This window comes from Pogona vitticeps, chromosome 2, assembly GCF_051106095.1.
Source record: "Pogona vitticeps strain Pit_001003342236 chromosome 2, PviZW2.1, whole genome shotgun sequence".
In the NCBI taxonomy this organism is placed as follows: domain Eukaryota; kingdom Metazoa; phylum Chordata; class Lepidosauria; order Squamata; family Agamidae; genus Pogona; species Pogona vitticeps.
Window position 1 is genome coordinate 53,194,494 of NC_135784.1, and position 19,924 is coordinate 53,214,417.

Here is a 19,924-nt window from a genome sequence, read left to right on the forward strand (position 1 = left end):
ATAAAATTAGTCTTGTTTCATTTGTGTTGCTTGCTGACCTGTGTTACCCTTCTCTGGAGACTTTTTGTTTGTTTTTCATGAACGTAGATCTCTAGAGATCTCCCTCTATCTACTTCAATATGTCTTATTTCATAATCTCACAGCTGCATACGGAACACTAATGTGGGTTTGTGTTTCTCATTTACATTCAGTGCACTTTGTAGTTCTGGAGCACATCTTGGACGTATCTGATGGATGCAGACTTAATCCACAGCACCTGCCTCTGCTTTGAAGGCCACCTCCGTGTAACCCAACTGTACTGGAGATTCAGCCACACCTTGGATCGATTCTCCATAAATTCATAAGGCTGACAGAAGCAATCATTTACAGTCCGTATTATCTATTATCAGGCATTCTCTTTGCAGGTCACTACTCAGAAGAAGCAAGCATGTGTGCAGATAAGGTGTACTCCATTTTATTGTTTTTCCAGTGTAATGTGAAAAAAGGAACTTGCTGAGGTTAAACGTTCAAAAACAAGCTTGCAGATATTTTGTCCACAAAAGTTCAGATGAAGAAACAGGTTAAAGTGGTACAGTATGTGGAAAGCCCCTTTCTGGTCAGTGATAAAATGTAAAGAAGTGCTTCTCCATATTGCAAGTACTAAAATACCAGAGACTGTATCTACATGTCAGAAAAATGTCACATGAAGGCAGACTAAGAAGCTTCCAGACCTACCTCAAGCACCACATAACTCTCCCTTTGCTCTGGGTTAATGCATGTGAAACAGCAGCTGTTTTACTCTAGTGTATGTTGGGGCGATGTCATGTAAAGCAACAGGAATGACAGTGGATTGAGGAAGGATTTAGAGCAATGGTTCCCAACCTTAATTCCCCAGATGTCCAGAAGCCTTCACCTCTAGCTGTGTTTGCTAGGATTTCTGGGAGTCATAGTCTAAGAACATGTGGGGACCCAAGGTTGGGAACCACTGATTTAGAGGGAGATGTAGATCTGGTCACAGAAGGTTGAAATAGTAAACTAGCAATAAGTAGCATTAAGACATCCAACAGGATATAATTATTGTTGTGGTTATGGTCTGTGCCCTGAAAAGAATAAATAAAACAAACATTCTGAACTAAAGTGGTCACATTTTCTAACCTCAAATATTAAATTATGTGATGTGTGTGTGTATAATATGCAAATTAAAATACTTACATAACAGTCCCCAGAGCAAAAGGCTCAAATTTTATCCTGTATGGCAGTTTCCCCAGTCTTTATTTATTTATTTGTTATATTTAGACCATGTCTTTCTTCCAATGAGCTCAACATGGTTTATGTGGCTCTCCTTTCGGCCTGCCTTTACCTGTGAGGTTTTGTCCTCTCCACATTCTCCAGGAAGCTCAGAGGTGGTAGGTGTGGTTCAGCTTCTCTCCCACATTTCACTTTGAACAGTTGACTCATGAGGCTGGTTAGGCTGAGAGGTAGCAACAGGCCCAAGTTCACCCAGTGCAGATTTTAAAACAGGCTTCTGAAATTTACCAGAGGAATTTTGGTCTGAAACAAACAAACAAAAAAAGCTAGAAATCTTTTTTTGTATTTATTTTTTTAATGGAATGCCCCAAGAAACTATGTTCTATGGCCAGTATCACAGACGATGGCTTTGTCCCTTGGCATGCACAATGCCTTGGCAATTTTCTGTGTGAGTAATACAAACATGAGTGTTATTACCATCTTTACTTACGTGGACAGTCAGTAAGTTTGATTTCTAGACAGACTATGTTAGTTGCATAAGCCTTTCCTGATGATCTGTCTATGCTAAAAAAAGTTGACTGACCTAAGGAAACAAAGTAATTTTGTGATCAAGCAGAGATCTGAATTTGTCCTGTCCCAGATCCAGCGCTCTAATCTTTGCTCTATACTGATTCTTTCAGATCTGTGGTTACTGTGTAAATAGTGTCATGAATGAAATATTTGTAGAAATAGAACTGAAACTATTAATGCACCTGATTTTCATATTATGCAAATCAGGCTGCCAGATTTGGAGCAGTCAAATATGGCATTAGAAGTTGCCATGTTAGGCAACAGATTTGGAATGCTCAGGAAGGGTGGTAAATTGTTACTTACACACTTTTGAAATGCTTAGCTTTTACATAAGCAGCTCATAATAAATATTATTTGTTTGCCATTAGTAATTTTGCTGCCAGAGATGGGAAGTGTGCTTAGGATTGTCTGCTTTGTCTGCTAAAATAATTTGTCTTATTTTGCACTTTAGTTCAGGTGGGATTTTTGGGGGGCATAATTTGTTGTTCCACCTCAGGCAGCAAAATGTTTTGGACTACCCCTGTCTTGTTCTAGAATGCCTGCATGCCTAAGTGCTTACAATGGAAAGCTTCTCCAAAGTATAGATTGATCCAGTACAAATATAGAAAATAGTATTTGGATGGTGCAAAGAAAAACTATTTGTTGTGAAGCAGAGCTAGCAAACAACCCTGAGCAGCAAAAGAGACTGCATTCTTTTGAGCCGTGCCAGTTCCTTTGGATTTCCAGTTAGCACATGCTTTCAAATGAAGACGCTTTGATCTCATGCAAATTAAAGACTGTCTGGTTTCCTTGTTTTTTGTTTTTCCCCCCTGTGTTTCCCCTACTAGTCAAGGGGTGAAAGAGAGGTCAAACCAAGCAAAAACAACAACCCCCAACTCAAATTGTTCTGCTGATTTTGATCTGATTCCTAATCTCCTTTTCTCATGGCTAATTAAGTGCAACAGCTCCAAAGTGGATGGAGCAAACCTCTGGTATTTGATCAAATCATGTCAGCCTAATGAATCATTGCATCCACTGAAGTGAAGGATTACTACTAAACTAATTAGTCTGTTATTAAGTATGTTCAGAAGCCCACCAGCCGAGAGTTTCTCTCAGGTCAGGTCATCCCACTTTGGAGTACCACAATATATTTCATAAGGGAAGGTCTAGTTCTGATGGCTGCCAAATTCCAGTGTGTATGCGTGCACTGAAAAACACAATGCAGAAGAGGGACAGGATCTGAAATGTTCCTTCATATAGGTCTCCCCAGACAACTTTCTTTCCCTTCTTAAAATTACAAAATTTCAAAACCCTTCAAAGATTTTCAGATTGGACTTGCAATTAAGTTAAATTAACAATAATTTAAAAAGCCAAAGCATGCATCCCCAGCGCCACCATATAAGTGTTGTGGAAAGAAAGGGAGTTGGACTTTAATCAATGGACTGCCCCAGCTTCCAATCCAAGGTAACAATTTCATAAGCAGTCTTCAGTTCAGAGTGCTTCAGGGAAAAGAGCAGCGATGAACTGTATAGATCAGTGATGGCGAACCTATGGCACACTTGCCACATCTGACACTTGAAGCCCTTTCTTCTGGCACACAAGTGAGCGACCCACCCACCTACCACTGTGGAAACAAACCTTTTGAAGTGGCTGCAGCTGGGATTCCCCCTTTCTCTTCCTGCTCTGGGTCCTTTAACTTCCTGTCCATCCCCATGATTCCCCCTTTAACTTCCTGTCCATCCCCATGATTCCCCCCCAAACTACCACTTCCTGTTCCAGTTCTGGTCTTCCGGGCGGCACGGCAGCCACCGGTTTCTTCCCCACCCCCTCATTTTGGGCACTTGAGCCAAAAAAGGTTTGCCTCCACTGGTATAGATGGATGCTCTCCCTCTCCATCGTGTGCTAGTTGGGTCTTTTAGCAGCAGAACTTTTCAAAGAACTTTTGGGGAGTGTGGTAACAACTTAGTTTCTAGTTCTATAACTTGCTTTTTCCTGCAGTTGTCAAGAGAAACTGCAAGCCTGTGTTTCCCCATTGTTCCTTATCCTTATTTATCTATTTGACGAAGTATTTGCATTTGTCTCACTGTAGCTGGTGCAAAAACCCTAGAGAGCTACCTGTTTAGCTGGATTTATGCACCCTGAAGGGGGTTATTAGGGTTCCAGATTTCCTACATATTGTGTGCAGCAAAAAGGAAAGAAAAAGCAAAATAACAACAACAAAAACAAAACACCAGAGAGTTGTGGAGATTCAGATTTCCGCATCTTGACTCTGACTCAAAGTTATGATCTGGACTGAGTCTAGAATCAATCAGGTCCAAATTTACGGCATGATCCAAATCACTTTAATTCAGCTCTGAACTGAATTGGGGGAGGCGGCTGGGCAAAACCCTACCCAGAAATTCTCTGCAAAAATTGCCTCCCTCCTTCCTAGTTTTATAGAAATTACATGGTATGATCTTTACTTTCCTTAGGAGTGAAGAAAACAAAACCACTCTATGTGAAAGGGTGGTGTGAGATTGTTGGGGGAATTCAGAATGATTAATCAGCAAAATTTTATGGGGACTAGAAAGCTGCTCTCTTGCAGGTAATGAAAACAGTGTTTCCATGTTTGTAAAATGGAAGAGAGACAGTATGGTCAAGTAGTTAGAGTGTTTGCCTTGGGAGGTCCTTGGTTAGCCATGAAAAATCACCAAGTGTTTTCAAGCCAGCTACCCTCTCCCCGCTTGAGCCACCTCACAAGATGGTTTTAAGGAAAAAGTGATATGAACGACCTACGTGAGCTGAGAGGAGGAAAGCGAGATATACATGTAGCTTATGAATGACATCATAATTATAATGTGTCCCTGGTGGTTACATGAGCAGGGTGCAGAACTTGCCATTTTCAAAAATTAGGGAGAGGCGAAAGAGTGAAATGTTCAACCTGCCTATGCATATTCCAAATAAATTATTATGTTTGTGGTTTTATGCATGTAAGCGATTATTTGTGCACATCTCTTTTTTAAAGTTCTAGGACAGAGCCTCTTCTGGTTCCATCTCAGCCACTGCAAAGGATGGCGGTGATAGCAGCATGATGAAGATGAACTGGCTGGTGAGGACATTGGTTCAAGACTTGCAGATGGCTTGCTGGCACCCCAGCCATGGCCAGTGATCCTTTGAATAGTTCTCTTTCCTCCTTGAAATAGAAATCCATGTTCCAAAACAGAAGGGCCCTCGAGAGACACCAGATTATGACCTGGAAGATCCAAGTGGTGCTTTTTCATGTCCTGACATAAAGGGACATGCTTTTGGGGGTGGTCAGGAGTGCATTTTCACAGTGAAAACCAGTGCACCAGCTGCGCCTTGTTCCCGGAGAGGTCTGATCTGGCCACAGTGACACATGCTTTAGTTACATCCCAGCTGGATTACTGTAATGTTCTCTGTGTGGGGATGCCTGTGGAAAGTGTTCAGAAACTTTAGCGGCTCCAAAATACTGAAACCAGCTTGTTAACTGGGACTGGTTACAGGAATCACATAGCTCTCCTTGTTACAGCAGCTCCACTGGCTCCCGATCTGTTTCCAGGCACAATTTAAATTGCTGTTTTTAACCTATAAAGCCCTAAATGTCTTGGATCCAAGCTATCCCAAGGACCTTATCTCCCTTTATGAGCCTGCCTGGGTGTTAAGCTTACCAGTCCTTCCAACTTCACAGGTGTTTTTGGTGGGGACACAGGAGAGGGCCTTCTCTGTAGCTGCTCCTACACTCTGGAACTCTCCCCCCCCCTTCCAGGCCAGGCTGGCACCTTTTTTGTTGTTCTCCACAAGTTCGCAAAGACCTTTCTCTTCAGGCAAGCTTTCTTGTAGTGCCTGGCTGTCTGAGGGAGGTTTTTTAAAATGGATTTTTTCGAATGAATTTTTGATGTTGGTTTTGTTTTTTGTTTTTATTCTGGTGTTTGTTTGATTCTTTTAAAAATTTGTACACTTTTTAGTTTTTTAGTTTTTTAATCTTGTATTTTAATTATGTAACTCACCTTGGGTCATTTTTAAGGAGAAAAGGCAGGGTATAAATAAATAAATAAATAAATAAATAAATAAATAAATAAATAAATAAATAAATAAACAAATAAACAAACAAACAAACAAACAAACAAACAAATAAATAAATAAATAAATAAATAAATGGGAGGCTCCCTGGGCTGTCACCAACATTGTCTCTAATTTTGATTCCTGCGGTGTGAGAGCCTCACCCTGTGCACGTGCATCTGAAATGGGAAGTAAACAAACTGGCTGCCGGCTGCCCCTGTGCAGCCCCACTGGATCTCTGTGCATGTGCATACACCTTAAAGCAGGGGTCTCAAACTCAATTTACCTGGGGGCCGCTGGAGGCAGAGTCTGGGTGAGGCTGGGCCGCATCAGATTTTCCACCAAGCGGAGCAAGAGCCCAAGGCAGCCGCCCAGGAGTTTCCTTAGCCGGTAGAGAGGCGGGCTGGCTGGCAGGCTGCAGTTCCGAATGGAGGGTGCAAGAGGCGCTGTCTTGGGAGAGAGCCGGCAAGCAAGGCGAGGCTTTTTTTTTTTACTCTTGACAGCAGAGGACACGTGGGCGCTTTGGGGGGGCATGCAAGGTGGGGGGCACAAACTATCATCCGGTGGGCTGCAAATGGCCCTCGGGCCACATGTTTGAGACCCCTGCCTTAAAGGGAACATTGGCTGTCACATAAACGGCTGGAAATGGATTAGATACTACATAACATTTGCTCAGATGTCACCTAGAGCAGTGGTTCTCAAGCCGGGGTCCCCAGATGTTCTTGGATTGCAATTCCCATAAGCCTTCGCCACTTGCTGCGCTGGCCAGGAATTCTGGGAGCTGCAGTCCAAGAATATCTGGAGACACAAGTTTGAGAGCCACTGGCCTAGGGTACTGTCTAGCTCTGGGTACCACAGTTTAATAAGGACATCAAAAGGTTGGGGGGGCAGCCAGAATGGTAAGAGGTTTGGATACCTAGCCCTCTGAGGAAAGGTTGAGGGAACTTCTGCATGTTCAACCTGGAGAAGAGAAAGAAAAGAAATGACATGATAGCCACCTTCAGGTTTTTGAGAACATGTCACCTGAAAGATGCTTCAGGGCTGCATTTTTCACTTCAAAATATAGGACCAGAAGTGTGGGATCCAAGTTACAAGAAAAGATTAAGAAGAATTTCCTAACAGCAAGAGCTATTTGACAATGGTATCAACTACCTTGGGATGGAGCTTGGATTCTCCCTCACTGGAGATTTTTAAGCAGAGGTTGGATGGCTGAGGTTGGATGCAGATTTCCAGCACTGGACACCCAGGCTGGGGGATTGACACTAGGTGGACACAAATGCCACAAACCCAGAGCAATCCCAGAACAAGTGGGAACAACACCACAGCATGAATAAGCCCATAGAAGATTCTGGTCTGCTTATGAATTACAGGGTGAGAGTTTTGTTGAGATCAATTAATATAGGGCATATAAAGTTGAGATCTCCTTATGGGGCTGGTATTTAATTGTCCTCCTAACAAGCAACCAAGTATCTGGCACATAAAAGTATATACTGGCTGGTGTGATATGAAAAACAAAACTCTCCCCACTGACGTATGGGCTCTTTTTTTTAGCATGAATCACAAGAGAGAAACTTTCAACAGAAGAATGTGAAAGAAGGTGCTGGAGGAGAATTTCTGATCTGTGCAAAATAAGGAACAAGTCCATGGAAGAAGTTGTGACACAAAAGAAGTGGTCTTCTGTGAAGGTTGCCAGGGCAGCATTGCAATCTCAGGGCCAAAAGTGGAGTGCAAGGAGCACTTCTCATGATGTCACTGTGAATAATCCTGGTGAGGTTGATCCTTGCAATGTGCAGAGGTGGGGCTGGCAAAGGTTAGGAGGGAAGGAAGCACAGTGAGCACACCCCAGCCCTGAGCAGGCAAGTCCTGGTATCAGAGAGGAATTAGTGGGGGCCTAGGCCTTCAAGGCACCACCCACAATAACATCAAAATCATTCTTCCAGCACCACTTACTGGCGGAGAAGAAATTTTGATTGTACTGTACTGTGCTTGGTGCCTTTACCTGCCTGCCTAGACAGGTTTAGTGTTTCACTGAGACTTCAGCTGATGTCCTGGGACCTCGCAATGCTCACCCTGGCAGCAAGAAAGGATAAGGAATTTGCTAACATACTTACTGGCTTCAGCTTTTGATGGCTGGAAGGATGGCTGGATTGATTTATTTTATTGATAACTCTTTTCATACCAGCATTCAGACAGTTAAAAATACTGCAGATTACAGTGGTTTTTTTAAATCAAACATATTGCATATTAATAAATAAAAGATTTAGGAGTGGCTTGATGTCAAATCTAAACATTAAGGCAGCCTTTTCCAACCTGGTGGGCTGGCCTTAAAACTGCAATAACCATTATTAATGTTGGCTGCGACTCATGGGAGTTGTAGTCCTACCCATCTGGAGGTTACTGAGCTACAGAAGATAGAATTAAAGTGTTTTCACAAGTTATGCTGAAAGATTAATATGATGTAACACAAGTACTTACTTTCTATTTCTATACTTCAGACACTACAAATTCCATCAGAGAAGCATTCTGGATTTTTGATTTGTGGGGGAGAAAAGTGCATCTTATTTGATCTTATTTGAGACTTTTCAAATCTGTGATTTGAGTCCAGGAATTGTTACAATGCAAAATTGCTAATCCTCTCCCATTAACACAGGTTGGGGGGGGGGGGAACAGTTTTTGAACTATAACAAATAGCCATTATTTGCCATCAAAAATCAATTCCCAGACATGGTGAACCCCCTGGAACCTTCTAGACATAAAGCGCTCAGGCATGGTTTACCAGTCTACCCTTCTGCTAGCACTCTGGGACCCCAACCGTGCAGCTTGCCCAAGGTTACATTATCCTAACCTCTCCACAAACTCCAGGTGATCTTAGCTGTTCCATCTCCTATAAGTTACAGAGGGATACGCATGCCTGACCTCTAGCTGTACAGCCAAGCATTCCAATTCATTGTGCTATACCACCTCAGCTTTTTGTCTACAAGACCCAGAACCCCCTAGGCAGCATGGCCAGTGATGTGATGCAGTGTCCTTGATGGCTGTTTTGACCCTAATGACACATGCAAACCAGTGGGAAGATCCCATTATGGTTCTTACAGTGTTGTTGTGGCAGGCGCATGAATGTGTGATTGGTGTGTCAATCTCCAGATGACTTAGTCAAAGAGTAAACATTGGTGACTTCTCGAGAGTTCAGAGAAGTGAATGGAGGCACTGCAAAACGGCTTTCCACAGAAGTCTGACCACTTGATAAAATAAGAACATGTTTGAAGTGACTCAAAACCTGCCGCTTGACCTTGTGCAATGGAGGAAATAGCTTTCTTCAGAGGCAGAGAATTCTCTGAAAAGGATGGGGAAAAGACAAAACCGTCATTGTAACTAGGATTTTCAAATCCTTCCCACACCTGTTTATGTTTAACCATACCGTGAGAACCTTTTTACTGAATACATCTTTCTGGAGAAGACGAACTGAGTCAGTGGTAGAGCACGTCATTTGCAGTTATTGTATTCCTAACCTGAGCTTCTCACAGCTACATTCTGGCTGGGAAAAACCTGTGATCAAAATCCTAGAGGTTGCTCACTAGCCCGTAGCTAGTTAGCATAAGAGCTTTTCTCTACAGGAGCACAGGAGCTAAATCACCATCCAAGCCTCTTTTGGTAATCTAATCTGTTTGCAAGGATTGTTTTATAATCATTGCCACCACTAAGGCCTTCCTGGTTTCTCTGGATACCTGACAACAAGAGTCAGTTGCTATCTGAGAGTCAAAGCAAATATCAAGTGGGATGTGTATTTACATGAATCCATTTTTACTCGTACAATATAATTTCCTCAGGGGGGGTGTGCCTCTGCAATCTGACTAGCAAATTAAGTCTGTGTTTACCTTTCAAAGATCAACAAAACAATGCACACTAAACCCAAAGTACATAGGTGAGGGAAATCACATGCTGTAGCAAACAGATGTCTTTTACCATTTGAGGGATTATATCTTTTTAAAAAACTGTTATCATCTACTTTGACTGTGACTGATGTTTCAAGTCCCTTTTGCTGGCAGGACTATAAAGGACTTTTGGAAAGGTATCCAACAAGGCAGTCAAAAATTACACACACACATGGAGAGAGGTACACACAATGGCCAAAACCCTGTTGCTTAGCATAGTAAATTGCACTAGACTGGATCAATGGGGATTTGGTAAATCAACTCTACAATAAATTCCACTGAGTCAAATGGGCCTACTCTAACAGTGACTTACTTTAATATAATGAAGTCCCAGAATAGGCCCATTTGAATTGATTGAACCTATGGAGAAGTTGACTCACCAAATCTCCATATTCAATAGCTTGGTCTAGTGATTCTCATTCTGCTGGGTAAAAAATATAACCTTACTCTAAGCAACAGGACTTCAGTCAATGAAACAAAGGATTATTCAGTCTACACTATTTGCCTCTAGTGCTCCTTTTGGTGGAATATTCAAGTGAGGCTCAAAAGACCCACAGGGGCAACTTAAAAGATCTGATATAATATGGGTGACATGGTTCCTAATAAACCTTGGCATAATTACCTTCTGGAATATAGGTCTCTGAATCTGTTAGTCAACACTAGCTGTAATTTTAAAAAGTACTATTTGCAAGTCCTGATTTCTGTAATAAATCTTCCATGTTGTGGAGCCAGGGCATGTCCAAGATATTTTGCTGCCTGAGACAGAGCAACAAATCCCTCCCACAATCCAAATACATAGCCAAGGCCAATCAAATTACTCTGGTGCCTAAAGTAGAAAATCACACAAATGACCCTTCTAGTAGAAAAAAATTAAATAATAAAAACCTCAATTAAACAATAATATGCCATCAGGCTGATTCCAATTTATGGCAACCTTTGCCAGGGTTTCCTAGGTGAAGAGTACTCAGAAGTGGTTTACCATTCCCTTTCTCTGGGGTTACTCTGGGATTGTGCAGCTTGTCCAGGTCTACATAACCTGGCTCTAGGAGGCACTGTGGGGAATCAAACTCTCAGCTGATGTTCTCAGTTGCTGAGTTGTCCAGCCAGCTACATAAAGCAGTTAGTAATATCTGAATAATAACCAGACTGTTTTTGACATCCCACACCTCCTGACCGAGGCAGTTGCATCGGTCTGCCTAGTGACAAGGATAGCTCCACGTGGGAGCAACATAACTAAACTTCCTCTGGTTCTCAGGAAAACTAGAGTTCTTACACAACATGTCCAGTTTTGTGAGGGTGGGTAAGGAGGAGGCCTTCCATCTTGGTAAATAGATCAGATCTCAGTGCCTTGAGCCAACAAAAGTAGGTGAAACATTAATGCATGTTTCAGCTTGATGGTAAAGGTTTTGAAGCTAGTGCTTTACTGAAAAAGATTCTCAGTGTAAAAAAATATAACCTTATTTGAAAAGAATTCCAAAACAGGAGATATTTTGCATACATTCTTTTCCTGCTTATCTTATTTATGAGACATCTGGATAATGTGTGTACATGTCCTGTTTTTCTTTATACAGTCATCTCATGGGCACTAGCACCTGCCCCTCCCCCCTCCCTGGTTACCTGAACTTCTAGGGGATGATGTCGTAAGGTAAGTCCTCGCACTGAGCTTTTTCATATCAGGAAATGCAGGAAATCAAAGAAACTGATGAGGAGATGTATGAGAGAACGGGGAGAAAATGAGGCACCTCTGGCCACCATGCACTGTTATGTGTTACGTGCTCTAAAGTCAGAACTGACTTATACTGACCTTAATAGGGCTTTCAAGGTAAGTAAGATTTTTAAGGTGTGGTTTTACCAGTTCTATCTAGATAGCTCAGTGAACTGCCGAGTCAAAGGCTGGGAGTTTCAGAAGTTCCAATTCCCTACTGTTCATTCCAGTAGAGTCCGCTTGTGTGACCTTGGGCAAGCTGTACAGTCCTAGGATACCCCCAGAAGAAGAGAGTGATAAACCACTTTGTACTCCCTACTTACAAAACCAGTTTCACACCACCAGTAAACTATTTTTATTTATTTATTTATTTATTTGATTTATACCCCACCTATCTGGACCGATGGACCAAACTAGAGGCTTCTGCTTGAGTGGGGATTCAAACCCAGGTCTACTGAGTCATCACTCTATGCACTACACCATGCACTATTATAGCAGCTCCAAATATCACCAAAAAGTAACGCTAAGTGGCCTGGACAGTGAGACATGAAAATGGAAGCCTCTTCCACTGAGTAAACAAACTGTACAAAATTCAAGGTCAAGCTTGGTACAGCAGGAACTTCACTTTTTCTCCAAAACTGGAGACTACATTGGCTTCCCTTGTACCATTATGGATTACAGCTCAAAAGTGGGGCGTACAAGAAATCAATCATAGAACTGCTAAGGTGAAAAAGACCTCCATGTCATCCAGTCCAGCTCACTGTCACAGCAGAAAATGCCCAACAAAAGCATCTGTGACAAATGCCCATCCACACACTGTTTCCAAGCCTTCAATGAAGGAGAGTCTAGCACTTTCTGAGACAGTCCATACTACAATTGCACAGCTCTTGCTTTCAAGAAGTCCGTTCTAATGTTTAGGTCAGACCTCTTTTCTCTCATTTTGAATCCATTACCTAAGATCCTACCCTCTGGCATTCTAGAAAACAAGTCTGCTCTATCTTCCACATGACAGTCTTTCAAAAATTTGAAGATGGTTATCATAATTGCTCAGTCTACATTCCAAACCCAAAGAAGGGCAGTTCCAAAGAATGCTCCAACTACCATACAATCAGAGGTGGGATTCAGCCGGTTCACACCGATTCTATAGAACTAGTTCCTAAATGTACTATTGGCTCGTAGAACTGGTTGCTGGCCTGAGATGAATGAAGGAGGAGGGGCCAAGTGACCAGTGACGAGCGGGGGAGGGGGTACAATTAACTGCCTCCCTTCCCGCTCCAGACTGAGCCGTCGAGGTGGGGTGTGGGTCAGCGGGCGGCACGTGTGTGTGCACGCAGCAAGCAGCGGATCAGGCCGAGCAGCAGAACAGGATTGGGGCGAGCAGCCAACGTGGCTGAGCTGTGGGGGGGGAGCGGTGGCTTCCCTCCGGCGGTGGGATCTTCCCTTGAAAACGGCATTCACACACAGAGCTGCCCCCCTTCTCTTTCTATCCTTCAAGGCAGAACGGCCATTCCTGGATGAGTCATCAAGGATCAGAGCTCCAGAGGACAGGAGGGCAGGGTCAAGAGTCTGCTCTTCTTCTTTAGTCTTTATTCCTCTAAATTTTACCAGCAGCATGAATAGCTTTGTGTGGAAGGGTGCTCTGCTACAGACCCAGAGATTGCTGGTTCAAGTCCCTGCAGGGGAGCAACTCCTGTATTCTTTAATTTTATTTATCAAAGGGGACATTTCAATTTTATTTGGTTGTTAAAGAGTATTAGGGGGTTGCAGGCGGTGGCGGCGTGATTGCGCCAGTGCGAGCCATATCCATGTTCTCTTGGGTCCTGTTTACCTAAATCATGGGTTATAATTTATTAAAAGTTCAGGTGTTTTATTTGGGCATCACCTGTTTGGACAGGATAGAGTGCTTCTTCCGAATTGAAAGGGTTTGGCTGTAATTGGGTCTTAGAGCGCCCGCCCGCCCCCCCACTTTTGGGCCATTTCCTTGCCACATGGTTCTGCAGAACACAGCAGTCAGACCGCTGTTGTTCTCAATCCCTGGCCTGGCCGGAGCACGTGGCCTCCCTTTGTTAGGGGCTTCCCTTCGTTTGGTTGGTTGGGGGGAGAACAGGGCCAGGGAGGGTCTCCATGGGTCCTTCCTTGCAGGCGGCTAGCAAGTCTATCTAGTCTGGACTCCTCTCTAATAACAGAGTTGTCTGATAGCTCAGGACCTTAGGTCAAAGACAACAGAGCCAGAGGACGGAGTTTGATCCCATGGGGGCAAGGTTGACCTGCCACTTTGCTTTGGTTCTTCCTATATTATTAATGAGGCTTACTTAAGCATAATCTAGTTGTTTGTACCTCTTTTACTGTTCTTATTGCAATATTTAATGCATGAATTATTAACTACCTTTTGGTATATATTTGGTTTAGTTAAAAAGGTCATTAGGACATAGAACCTGTTGTTAATTTATTTGAATCCCACCACTGCGTACAATTGCACTCATTTCACACGCTAGCAAGGTTGTGCTCAATATCCTCCAAGGTAGGCTTCAGCAGTATGTGGACCGAGAACTCCCAGAAGTACAAGCTGGATTTTGAAGGGGCAGAGGAACTAGAGACCAAACTGCTAATATGCACTGGATTATAGAGAAAGCCAGAGAGTTCCAGAAAAACATCTACTTCTGCTTCATTGACTACGCAAAAGCCTTTGACTGTATGGACCACAGCAAACTATGGCAAGTCCTTAAAGAAATGGGAGTGCCTGATCACCTTATCTATCTCCTGAGAAATCTATATATGGGACAGGAAGCAACAGTTAGAACTGGATATGGAACAACTGATTGGTTCAAAATTGGGAAAGGAGTACAATAAGGTTGTATAGTGTCTCACTGCTTATTTGACTTATATGCAGAATATATAATGCGAAAGGCCGGACTGGATGAAACCCAAGCCGGAATTAAGACTGCCGGAGGAAATATCAGTAACCTCAGATATGCAGATGGTACTACTCTGATGACAGAAAATGAGGAGGAATTAAAGAACGTCTTAATGAGGGTAAAAGAGAAGAGCACAAAAAATGGTCTGAAGCTCCACATCAAAAAAACTAAGATCATGGCCACTGGTCCCATCACCTCTTGGGAAATAGAAGGGGAAGATATGGCGGCAGTGTCAGATTTTACTTTCTTGGGCTCTATGATCACTGCAGATGGTGACAGCAGCCACAAAATTAAAAGATGCCTGCTTCTTGGGAGTAAAGCGATGACAAACCTCAACAGCATCTTAAAAAGCAGACACATTACCTTGCCAACAAAAGTCTGCATAGTCAAAGCTATGGTTTTTCCAGTAGTGATGTATGGAAGGGAGAGTTGGACCATAAAGAAGGTCGACTGCCAAAGAACTGATGCTTTTGAATTGTGGTGCTGGAGGAGGCTCTTGAGTGTCCCCTGGACTGCAAAGCGAACAAACCTATCAATTCTGAAGGAAATCAACCCTGAGTGCTAACTGGAAGGACAGATCCTGAAGCTGAGGCTCCAATACTTTGGCCATCTCATGAGAAGAGAGTACTCCTTGGAGAAGACATTGATGTTAGGAAAGTGTGAAGGCAAGAGGAGACGGGGACGACAGAGGCCAAGATGGATGGACAGTGTAATCGAGGCTATGAACATGAATTTGAGCCAACTCTGGGAGGCAGTGGAAGACAGGAGGGCCTGGCGTGCTCTGGTCCATGGGGTCAGGAAGAGTTGGACATGACTTACTGACTACACAACAACAAATCATAATTGCTTCTCAGTCTTCTTTTCTCCAGGCTAAATATATTCAGTTTCCTCTACTGTTTTTCACTGGCTTGATTTTACCATCCTGGTTGCCCTCCTCTGGATGCGTTCCAGAGCTATTACAAGAAGACCTGATACGTTATGTCACCCATGTGCACACAGTTAGGACTGGATCAAAGGTCAACCTTTGTCCTAGTGTTATGTGATTTCAAAGTGGCAGCCAGCCATGTCATGCAGGCGGAGTATGGCAATCATCATTTGAAGTACTGTAACCTGTCCAGTTTTCTTAAGCAGCAACTTAAGATGTAATTTCTTCCATACTGTGTTTATCCAGCCAGATGTTATCTACTGGATTATATTACTTTTCTTTCTGGGTTTGACACTGTTGAAATATTAAAATCTGACCTGATAACATGTTAGAGTGAGGTTTTGTGGGAGCCAAATGGATAAAGATACAGGGTTGTGCAAAAGTATGGAGTATGGTCAGAAATTCCCTAGAGAATATTCCCAGGTAACTTGCAAATTGGTTTAATCCTCAGCACTCATCAGATGTTAACACTGATGTTATTTGCAAATGAGGCTTTTCTCATCATAAAGGGCACAACTCTTCTGATCAGTGTAATAATAGGGTATGCTCCTCACATTTCTTTAATTTGAAAAGCATAACCTGGATAAGAGGAGCTATGTTGGATCAAATCAGAGATCTACCTTGTAAAGCCTTCTGTTCCCTCAGCGGCCAATTGGAGGCCTATGGGAACCCGACAAGCAGAACATGAGTGCAACAGCACTTTAGCAATGCTCGTGCACAGGCAGCTAAGGATTGGGGACCAGGGGAGGATTTGGGGGCAAGATATTTCCCCCAACCCTGGTCCAGGAGCTGCTCCTGCACAAATGTCCCCCCACTGGCATCAAAGAGCCACACTGCCTTTGATACTAGAGGCAACATATAACCATCAAAACGAGGAGCCATTAACAGGTTTGACTTCAGTCCTATTGCATTATATCCCAATTCACTGTTTTCAGTTCCTCCTCTAGCTCTTCCACTTTTTCATCTTTATTCACCAGCCTGATATTATGTGTAGCAACAGACAACCAGGTCTTCTTCCTTTGGCAGCCATTTCTGGTGCCGAGATTCTTAGCACCCTTTGCCCTTTCACCCAGTCAATTGCTGCTACCATCAGCCGGCTCAGGGCTGATGAGGAAGAAGGGCTTTTAAAGCAGATTCCGGGGGGTGAGCGGGGTGTATTCAGCCTTATCTTCTATGAATTTGTCTAGTCCTTTTGAAAAGCTGGCCAAAGGACATTGCCAGGTTCACCATGGGCTTGAGCCAGAACATGCGCTATTTACAGGTGACAACCTGAGTTTTGAAATCCAGTTGTAAACAAGCTGTGCCATGTTCCACTTCATTCAATTCATCTATAAAGCTGATTTCTTTGCATTCGAAAACAGTATTAGTGATTGAGTCACACAGACATCCAAGGAGCCCAAGGAAAGCTAACAGGAAATTGCACGGCTGTCATCCTCCTTTGTGTGTTCGTTTGTTGTGTGGAGTCACCCCCACTCTCCCTCTTGCATAGGGATGAGGTGGTTTTTATTGAGAGATAACATCCTGATTAGGGCAGTTGGAATTGAGATGTTAGCAAAGTGACCCTGTTGTTGTACTCATTCTTCGTCTATTTCTATCTTATTGACTGCAGAGTCACTGGCTTTGGATTTATTATGTCAGCCAAGAGATAAGATTTGCTTCTGCACATGCTGGCTGCATGTAAAGGCAGCAGCAGCAGCACAGCACATAGTGGACCGACAACTCAGGAGGCCCCAGATCACGAGGAAAACACGTTTCCTGCAGAAGGTGGCCTGATTTGCTTTTCAAATGTGATGGCTGCTTTCATGAGATCGCAGCCCCCTCTGCCGGATGAGCGTGCATTTGTGTGTGGGAGACCGAGCTATAATACAGCAACAGAAATTCAAGGCTAGGAAACACAGGCATCTGGTGGAAATCTTCTGAGGAGGAGGTGAAAGCAAAGCTGCAACATTGTGATTTGCACCCATATTGCACTGCTGTAAAAATATAGACTTGGTTTTTTCCCTCTCCTGTAGCATCATGACCCCTGGTGTTTGGAGCCTACACAAAGTTACCTAAAGAACTTGCAAGTTTAACAGTACTCATGTGGATAAATGATTGATCCTGGGTTCACACAAGAGGGATCATCAACTGTATTTCGAGTTAGAGGTATTAAAAATAAATAAGGCAGGACACTCAGATGCACACCTACACACAGTACAGCAGAACATACGGACCCTTTTTGGCAGCACTGTGCCTATCACCACCATAATGAACACTCTACAGAATCTACAGGGAGTGTGTTTGATTTCTCCCATCTCTGTCAAAGCTGGAGGTAGAGGCACTCGGGCTGTTTGTGCTCCTTTTCATATTGTTGTCAATCATATTCGATATAAGTTAACATGGAGGGCATTTCACATTACTTCATTCTTAAACTTCACAAATGCTCTTTTAGAATAACGTATTCTGTGTCTGAGAACAGTCTCAACAGTGTCAGAGAAGAGGCCTTCCTTTTCTGGTGGCCCAGATACCAGGCCTACCAAGGTAGGTAGATGCGGCTTTTGAGAATCTGTACTAGTTAGGGTCACCAAGTCTCAAGGTTCTGGCTGAAAATCTCTTTGCTTCTTTGGACAATAAGTCTCAGGGCAATCAGCACAGGGGAAGAGAAAATATGGAGGGTTTGGGTGTGTGTGCGCGTGCATGTGTGTATGTGTGAGTGAATGAGAGAGAGAGAGAGAGTGTGTGTGAGAGTTTTGGTAAGCAGTATCTTTAAATACCAGCTCTGTCCACTCATAACAAGCATCAGGCACACTGGTTTCTCATGAAGATGTCTGCATATGTGGTGTACTTGCAGAGCTACATCACATATGCAAACATCTTCATGAGAAGGTGTACTCATCTTCATCAGTACACCGAAAAGTGGAGAGTGAAAGGAGGAGAGTGAGCCAGTGGATACGTGCAGGAATGAAAGAAAAGCAGCACCAAGGCTGAGACTAGATCAGTGGTTCTTAACCTTTGTTACTCAAATGCTTTTGAACTGCAACTCCCAGAAACCCCAGTCAGCACAGCAGGTGGTGAAGGCTTCTGGGAGTTGCAGTCCAAAACTCCTGAGTAACCCAAGGTTAAGAACCAGTGGACTAGATGATGGCATACTCCGAGATGGAGTATGCCATTTGGAGTGAGCCTTGCATCTGCTTGGATCTCAAGCTGTGGGACAAAATGCTGTCTGAGAGCACCCTGGAACTGCCACTTCCAAGCCTTCGTGGGACACAAGATCCTGCACTGGCAACAGCAGAGCAGGAGAGAAAAGGACATCATCTGGGAGAAATGACACTAGTTTCGGGGTTGACAGTGAGCCTTCCACAAGTTCCTAGTACAGGACAGAGTCTGGAAAATTATGTACGCTGTAGGTAGGACCACAGAATGTGCAGCAGAAATAGAAGCAACTGCTGCAACTTCTGGGCACATTTTGCCACCAAGGAATGTGGTGGCGCTGCTGTTAAACCACAGAAGCCTCTGTGCTGCAAGGTCAGAACACCAGCAGTCGTAAGAGTGAATCCACGCGACGGAGTGAGCTCCCGTTGCTTGTCCCATCTCCTGCCAACCTAGCAGTTTGAAAGCATGAAAATGCGAGTAGATAAATAGGGACCACCATGGTGGGAAGATAACAGCATTCTGTGTCTAGTCGAACTGGCCATGTGACCATGGAAACTGTCTTCAGACAAACGCTAGCTCTATGGGTTGGAAACCACCCCCTAGAGTCGAACACGACTGGACAAAAATTGTCAAGGGGAACCTTTACCTTTTATATTACTGGTCACCTGTGCTTTACTCATATTCTGGGTAGTTTTTACATAGTTTCCCCTTGTGCCTTTGTCCACAGACAGCTGGGCAGGAAACAGTTCCAGACTCTCTCCCAGATCTTGCCTCCTCTGCCTCTGTGATTCATCTCCAGACTCAAATTATCATCTTAAAATATCAGTGAGTGGGATAGTGCCCACCTTGTAACTCTAGTTCCTTATTGAGTAGACCTGATGTCAAGTCAATGTGCTTCAACCTGCAGCTAAACCTTCAACTTTTTTCTTGGTTCTCTTCACCTGATATAATAAGCACTTGAGCACGGTTAATAAATAATGTTCAGGTAAGCAGCAGGTAGTGCACATGTCCATGTAGCGGGGGGCATGGTACCTAACTGTGCAGATGGTGTTGAGCACCTGGGTATCTCTTGGTTTCCTGTAAGTGGCCACTTACAGATCACTGTGTTCAGGTCACTTCTTCCTTTGATCTCTTCCCTGTCCTTTAAAAAAAATAGTTTGCTTCTTTGATCTCCTTCATCTGCAATGGGAGGTCAGCCATGAGGGCACTCCTATGTTTATCTTCAGCACTCTAAAAATACATGGAAACTCTAGAGGTTTTTGTAGTCAAGTCTAGGTTTATCCTGAATAGGAACAAATAAATGTACATTTTCTCATTTACCTAGACATGGATATCCTGATTACTGTGCTTAATTCTCAACTTCCTACACATTTACAACAGACATTAAAGTCTGTATGTGGTGGAGATGAGAAGGGAATGGAACCTGTGCCATCCCATGTATCAAAACTGTGATGCAGTGTCAAAACTGCAGGCCTTTCCA